Raw genomic sequence first — 7,449 nt, forward strand, 5'->3', positions numbered from 1 at the left:
TTCATAAGCATTGCAAAGAAGATTATAAGAAATAAATAAAAACAATAATACACTTAATTGCTTTTAATGTTTATTCCACTTAGAATACTATAAATTTTTTAATACTTGAGTCACGATAATTTTGGGTAACAAACGATAATTTTACGGCCCTGAAAACATAATAGCCCCCACCATAAATGCTATCACTGACTCTTGCTAGCAATTTTTTTATTTATCTTTGGTAAGGGAATAGATCTATTTCTAGTATTAACACATACATTTTCATACTCAACTTTGCATTCATCATAAAACATTGACAATGAACTGATAATATAGGTTTCACTTATATCGAGTACATTAGACATATTATCGCCTAATTTATTTATTATTTTTCTCTGATTTATCAAAATTGATTTTAGAATATTATTATATGCACTTCCCCACGCCGTTATTCCATAGTTAATAATGCTTTCTATAAGGGCATGATATATTATTTTTAACGTTTTCTTATTCATGAAACTACTTATCCTATGGAACAGAAAAATGAAGTATTTTAATTTTTTTAATAGCTCTTTTATCTGATAGTCCCATTTCATACGACTATCGATAATTAAACCTATATATTTATAATATTGCACTCGCAGCAACATTTTATTATTGATATTCAGTTCAAATTCATTTGGTACACTGTCAAAATAACAACCAAAAGTTATGAAAGAGGAGTTATCAATGTTGAGCGATAATTGATTACTACACAACCATAGATTTAAATTACTTAGCCAATAATTAAGTTTAGATCTGACGTCATTCCAATTTTTGCCAGAGCACAGTACCGCAGTGTCATCTGCGTATGAAACAAGGGATCCGTTCGGGATAACTTTGAAAATGTCATTGATATATAGAATAAATAACAGTGGTCCCAGGATAGTACCCTGGGGCACTCCTATTTTAACAAGCATCCTTTCACTTAATTTATCATTTATTTTTACACTTTGATATCTCTCGCTAAGATAACTTCTCATAAGCTCCAAAACACAACCCCTTATTCCATGTACTTCTAATTTCTCAAGCAAAATTGAATGGTTGACTGTATCAAAGGCTTTTGCCAAATCCAGGAAAGCTATCGCAGTTGGGCAGTTTGTATCAAGATTTTTGCATACGTATTCAGTAACAAAGCTGATTGCATCGTTGGTACTTCTGCTTTTGACAAAACCGTACTGCCTATCAGATATAATTTTATGTTTGTTTACAAAGTTAATTAATTTTTCATATACTATTTTTTTATACTTTATAAGTAAGTCGGTACACCAGGATTAGTAGGATAATCAGACGATGTAACAAATTTGTTCACTTTATACTTCAAATATTCACATTTGCCAGTGTCCGTCGCCTTATGCTTAGTACAGCGGTTTTTGCCGTATTTTTCATTATAGTACGTACAATTTATACACTTAAGTTCTTCACTTTTACACTTCCTTGAATCATGATCACCAGCACAAAACGCACATTTAACATCATTTGCACATTTCTTGTGATTGTGATTTGACCTGCAGCATTTAAAGCATAAGTTGACATCAATAATATCAAATACTCTGCACCTTTGGTGTGCAATATACAAGTAGAAACCATTAGCTTTTAATGACCAATAGGCTTCAGCTGACAGCTCGAGTATCAACACACGTTTATTGAATGAGTTTTTATGATCAGATAAGACATTGAATCTTCCATCGCATTCGAAGAAGTTTCTGTTATAGATATCATCTACTAGATCCTCTTTCTCTAGTTCTGTGTCTACATTAACTACTTTTATCCTAGGTAATTTTAGGCATTTCGTGTTGACATCATAAGTAGTTCCCATTTTTTCAGATAGTATAGATTTCACGCGCGTAACATCTACACTGTTTTTGCACTGAACAGTAACCGCACCATTTTTATCAGTTTTTATCTTGTTTATTGGTATTGAGGTATTATGAGTCAATTTCTTTTTCACAGAATCAAAAGTAGCCTTATCATTATTATTTTTAGATTTAATAACAATGTTAAGTGGAATCACTGTTTTAGTTTTAACAGCCTGGGCAAAAGTCTTGTTACTCTTTTCACTTTTTTCTTTAGATTCAATTAGGCCACGCATGAAATTATTATTACTCACTAATTCACTATTTAATTGATTTAATAACTCATTTTCCACTCTTAAAGCTTCAGAATCCAACTCTGAAGTAGTGTTACTTTGATCCTTGTCTTTGGATGTATTTAATGACAAGTTGAGACACATTTCGCTCCGAAGTGACTCTCTTTCGTGTAATTTTACTTGAGCAATAATTTTCCTAGCGTCCTCGTTAAGCATGTTTATATCGTACTCAGTTTTGGAGGTTAGGCCATCCGCATAGTGATCTGGACATATTATGAACATTTCACTTATGTATTGACCCTTTTTATTAAAGTCTCCTTCATGGTACACATTTTCACAAATTAGACAAATAACAATTTTTGGTACTTTAAAATTCGAATGGCACTTAAAAACTTTTTCAGCATTTTTCCCACGATCTTGTAGGTCCGCCATCTTAAATATAATGTAATTTCCTTTAAATAATTTTAGTAAGAAACATTTTGCATTTGTTAAGTGGATTAGCGGCGAGGATGACAAAAAATACACTCCAGGCATAGATATAAATCACATAAAAAATTTTAATTATGAACAATTCATCAATGATGATGAAGACCCGGATAAAATTTATGTAGTTGAGTGGCACGATTCAGTAAAAGAACCACTGGGTGGTTGGACGTGCTATAGTGCCCAAGTTATTGCGGTCTCAGGTAATATTTGAACGTTAATAACCAAGATACTTTTATGATAAATAAATATGATCTATCTATTTTCTATATTTTTATAGATTCTCTAGTCAAGTTAAATAAAAAACTTAAAGCTATTGATGGAATTCAATCTCCTAAACGTTGTGTTGCTCATGAGGTAACTGAAGAAAGTGGACCCAGTAAAAATGACATTCCTGAAAAAAATGAAAAAGCAACAGTTAATGAGCCAGAAGTGGTAAGATAAATTAAACAATGCTTAATAAATAGCATCTTTATATAATTTTATCATGAAATATATTTTTTATGGAATAGACTGAAGTTCTTTTGCAATTATCAAGTTGTACATACATAAATTTTTTCAGGTAGCATGTGATACTGAAATTGACAAGAGTCCGAAGGTTAAACGTAAAAAATTATTTGATGACAGTAAGGTTAGTTTTACAAATGATAGTTTATGAATCGTATTAATTATCTATCTAAATCCAATATTTATTATCGAGTTCAGAAGAGATTGAAATTCTAAATAATGGAAAATCAAAGACTACTGAATCATTATCTCCTCCCAGTGTTAATGACGGCGAATTTAAAGATTCAGATGTTGAAATAATTAAAGGCAAGGATGTAAAACCATCAGGTACATCTGAATTTGTAACTAAACAAGAACTATCAGAAGGTTGGTAGTTAAATTTATTACGTCTTTATAAATACTTACATTAAAAAAAACTCTGCTCTTATTAGCAGTATTAAAATTATAAAATACCTACAGCTATTACAATGGCAGTTAATAAAATTCTGTCAGCAATGCCATCAACATCATCAGCTACCTCAACACTGCGTGCTAATCCGTCAAAAACTAAACATACACAAAAAAAGAAAAATGATATGGTATATTTTTGATTACTTTCTATATTTTGAATTATTGAATAACCAAGGGCGAGAATTATTATAAAAAGATTTATTATTATTTTACTTCTGTTAAATATAGGTTGAATCAGGTGAACCAGGAAGAAACATTTTTGTTACGGCTGATCAGTAGAGAGCAGCGGAATCGGCAACTACGTTTACAGCAATGACTACATCATTGTTGGTTTCAGTGTTTTCAACTGATGAGCTCATTAAATGTAACTACAAAGGTGGAGCACCTAAAAATTCTAAAGATAAGTCGATTGTACACTCTAGATTAGAAAATACTGACAAGTTGAAGGCTATTAAAGGTATGATAATTTAATTAGTTTAAAATACAATTTTTTATCTATGATACAAAATAGTAAAAAAATAACATAATTTAATACTGTTAGAAACCGTTAATAACCGATTCAAACGACAGTTCAATAATACAGAATTCGGAAAATGCATTAATGTCAAATGCAATAAATTACGGTCCTTGCACAATACATCAAAGGTAAAATAAAAAAATTTTCAAATTAATTTGTTTATTTTGAGTGTATAAAAAGTAAAATATATTTCATTATTGCAGAGAGGACCAGAAACCAAGTCGACACAAGAAAAAAAAGAGGAAGATGAAAATAAAAAAGAATAGTAAATATTCAGTCAGTTGAAAATTTATAGACACTAAAATTTTTTATTTTTATAAAAATTAATATTTTAAAAAGTTTTTATTTTGATTTTGATTTGACGCAGTTTTCAATACTTACTTTTTAATAATATTCAGTATTTAAATACTGAATGTTTTTCTTCAAATTATTTTTCTTTAATTGAAATTTCTGCTTTATATTTTAATGATTATCAGTTTAATAAATTTATAACTTAACGTAATAAAATGTTTATAATTATTCAAAGATTTGAAAAAAATAATCGTGATTTGTATCTGACATATATCCGGATATATGTGCGCATATATGAGACAGACATATATGAGTTGCATATCTCTCACATATAAGCGAGCAGACATATATCCTGCGCATATATGAAGGGGCAAAAATGAGTATATGTCACATCCCTATCAAAAAAATCCATATGGGAATCCAGCCTAGATTCCCACATGGATTCCCACATGGCGTTTTCGGATGGATTCCCATATAGGAATCCATATGGTTTCCTACATGGGAATCCATATGGTTTTCTACATGGGAATCGATATGGTTTCCTACAAGGGAATCCATATGGTTTTCTACATGGGAATCGATATGGTTTCCTACATGGGAACCTCATATGGATTTCTATATGGGAATCCATTTAAAAACGCCATGTAGGAATCCATGTGGGAATCTAGGCTGGATTCCTATGTAGGAAACCAGTATGGAATCCTACATGGATTCCTATATGATCGCCTATAGGAAACCAGTCTAGAATACTTTGGATACTGATGTTTAAAATTCAGTTATTTGAAATACTTATCTTGAAAGGATTATAATCCTTTATAATTATTATTATATTTAGTTTGTTAAACTTAATCAATAAATCATTTATCGGTATACATTGTCAATTTATTTTTTTTTTGTAACCACTAAATGATTTAATTTTCTTAGTTATTAAAAAAGTTAAAGAAAGAAGATCTTGTTGTATAAAAATTAAGTTACAATTATAGTAAACTAGCTGTTACCCGCCCGCTCCGCTGGGCACTTCATAGAATTGTATTTTTAGAGATCTAGACTTGAAATTTAATGGGAGTATTGTTTAGATTTGTACAAATTTCAAATTTCATCAGATTGGCCCGTACCTTTTATCCCTGTGATTATTCTAGCTAATATTCATTGTAAATTTTAATGTGCAATCACTATGACATTCCAGTGCTTTTTTTCCAAAAATGAATAATGACTGAAACGAAGAAAAAAATTTGAAATGATCATTGGAAGTTTCAGTTAAAGTAATTGCGCGTCTCAAAAGTGAAGTTGAAATTTGGCTAGCTTAAAGCGTGACGAATTTGGCCGTTAATTTAAATTTCCTCCGTGACATCAATTTTTCATAGAAACTTATTTGTACATGTTTGTAACGAATTCTCTTAGAATAAATAGCCAAATTCCTTTTTCACATCTCAAGTGCTTAGAAAATGCATTCATTTCAATCTGTTACCTTCCCGCGATCCGGTAATAAGAACAATTCATGGGTTATGTGATCAGCGAAAATAAAATGTATGTAAAATTCTTAGTCCGTTGAGTGAATAGCTACATGTAAAGTTAAATTTTGGAAACCTTACAATGACATTTTTTGCCGCTACCAAAGAGACGATTGTTGTGAGAAAATATAATTATTAAAAAAGGAAAATATTTAAATCCGTTGGCCTTGGAGGCCATTCCCGTAAGTTCCTGTTTCTCATGAGATTCTATCAAATTCTATACCTGTAGGAACTGTATTTGAAAAGTATAAATTTTTTAACAATTATCACTCCCACACTCTTATATGGGAGAGGAATTTCATAAGATCCTATTCGAGAAAATTTCTACATTATAAACAAAAGGTTTCAACAAAACTTCAAGTCCATAGAAACTTTTGTTTGGAAATAAGAGATTTTCATTGTTAACACCCCCGCAATCCCTTCTAGGGTTAGAATTCGAGAAAATCCATTCTTAGCTGAACTTGACATCATACACGAAGATTCTCACCAAATTTAGAGTCTGTAGAAGTTACAGTTTGGAAATTAAAATTTTAGATTTTAGCACCCATCCCCGCAATTCCTATCGGAAATAGTCTTTATTGAAGTTCATTGTGAGATGATCTCTACATGAGAAATAAAAGATTTTTACCAAATTTAGAGTTTTTAGAAGCTATATTTTGGAAATTAAGATTTTTATTGTTAACACCCACCCCCGCGATCCTTATTGGAGGTAATTCGTTGTAAAGTCCGTTCTTAAATAATTTCTATATTATATGTAGAAGACTTTTACTAAATTTGGGGTCTGTAGGAGCTATAGCTTGGAAAATAAAAATTTTATTTGTTAACAACTACCCCTACAAACCCCTGTGAGGTGAACCATCGTGAAATTCGTTCGTATATTATTTCTACATCTCTTACAGAAAATTCTTACCCAATTTGGAATATATGGGAGCTGTAGTTTATAAACGGAAATTTTTTATTGTTAACGCCCCCGCAATTCTCTTTGAGGTAGAATATCGTAGAATTCGTTCATAAATTATTTTTCCATCACTTGCAGAAAGTTCCTACAAAATTTGGAGTCTGTAAGAGCTACAACTTTAAAATTCAAAAATTTCATTGTTTATACCCATCCACGCAACCCCTGTGGGGTGAGATATCGTAAAATTCGTTTATAGATTATTTCTATATCTCTTTCAGAAGATTCCTACCAAATTTGGAGTCGATAGGAACTATAGTTTAAGAACGGGAATTTTTCATTGTTAACGCCGTCGCAAACCCCTTTGGGGGAGGAATTTAATAAAATCCATTCTTAGCTGAACTTGACAGGAAAATTATACCGGAAGATTTCTACCAAATTTAGAGTCTATAAAAGTTACAGTTTGGAAATTGAAATTGAAAATTCTACCACTCACCCCCGCAATCGCTATTGAAGGTAGAAATTATTGAAATCCTCATTTAGATCACTTCTACATCATACATAGAAGACTCTCACCGAATTTGGAGTCTGTCGGAGCTATAGCTCGGAAATTTAAAATTGTAATTGTTAACACCCACCTCCGAAATCCATATTTGGAGTAAGTTATCATTAAATACGCTCTTAGATC

General features: G+C 31.0%; 1 long non-coding RNA gene across 1 annotated transcript; it reads left to right on the forward strand.

Moving 5' to 3' along the window:
* Positions 1-3,166: 3,166 nt before the first annotated feature.
* Positions 3,167-3,975, forward strand: LOC123267702. Its single transcript, XR_006510100.1, has 3 exons — positions 3,167-3,463; positions 3,557-3,675; positions 3,776-3,975. It is a non-coding gene; the product is annotated as an uncharacterized LOC123267702 (long non-coding RNA).
* The last annotated feature ends 3,474 nt before the right edge of the window (positions 3,976-7,449 follow it).

This window comes from Cotesia glomerata, linkage group LG6 (genome assembly GCF_020080835.1).
Source record: "Cotesia glomerata isolate CgM1 linkage group LG6, MPM_Cglom_v2.3, whole genome shotgun sequence".
Classification (NCBI taxonomy): Eukaryota; Metazoa; Arthropoda; class Insecta; order Hymenoptera; family Braconidae; genus Cotesia; species Cotesia glomerata.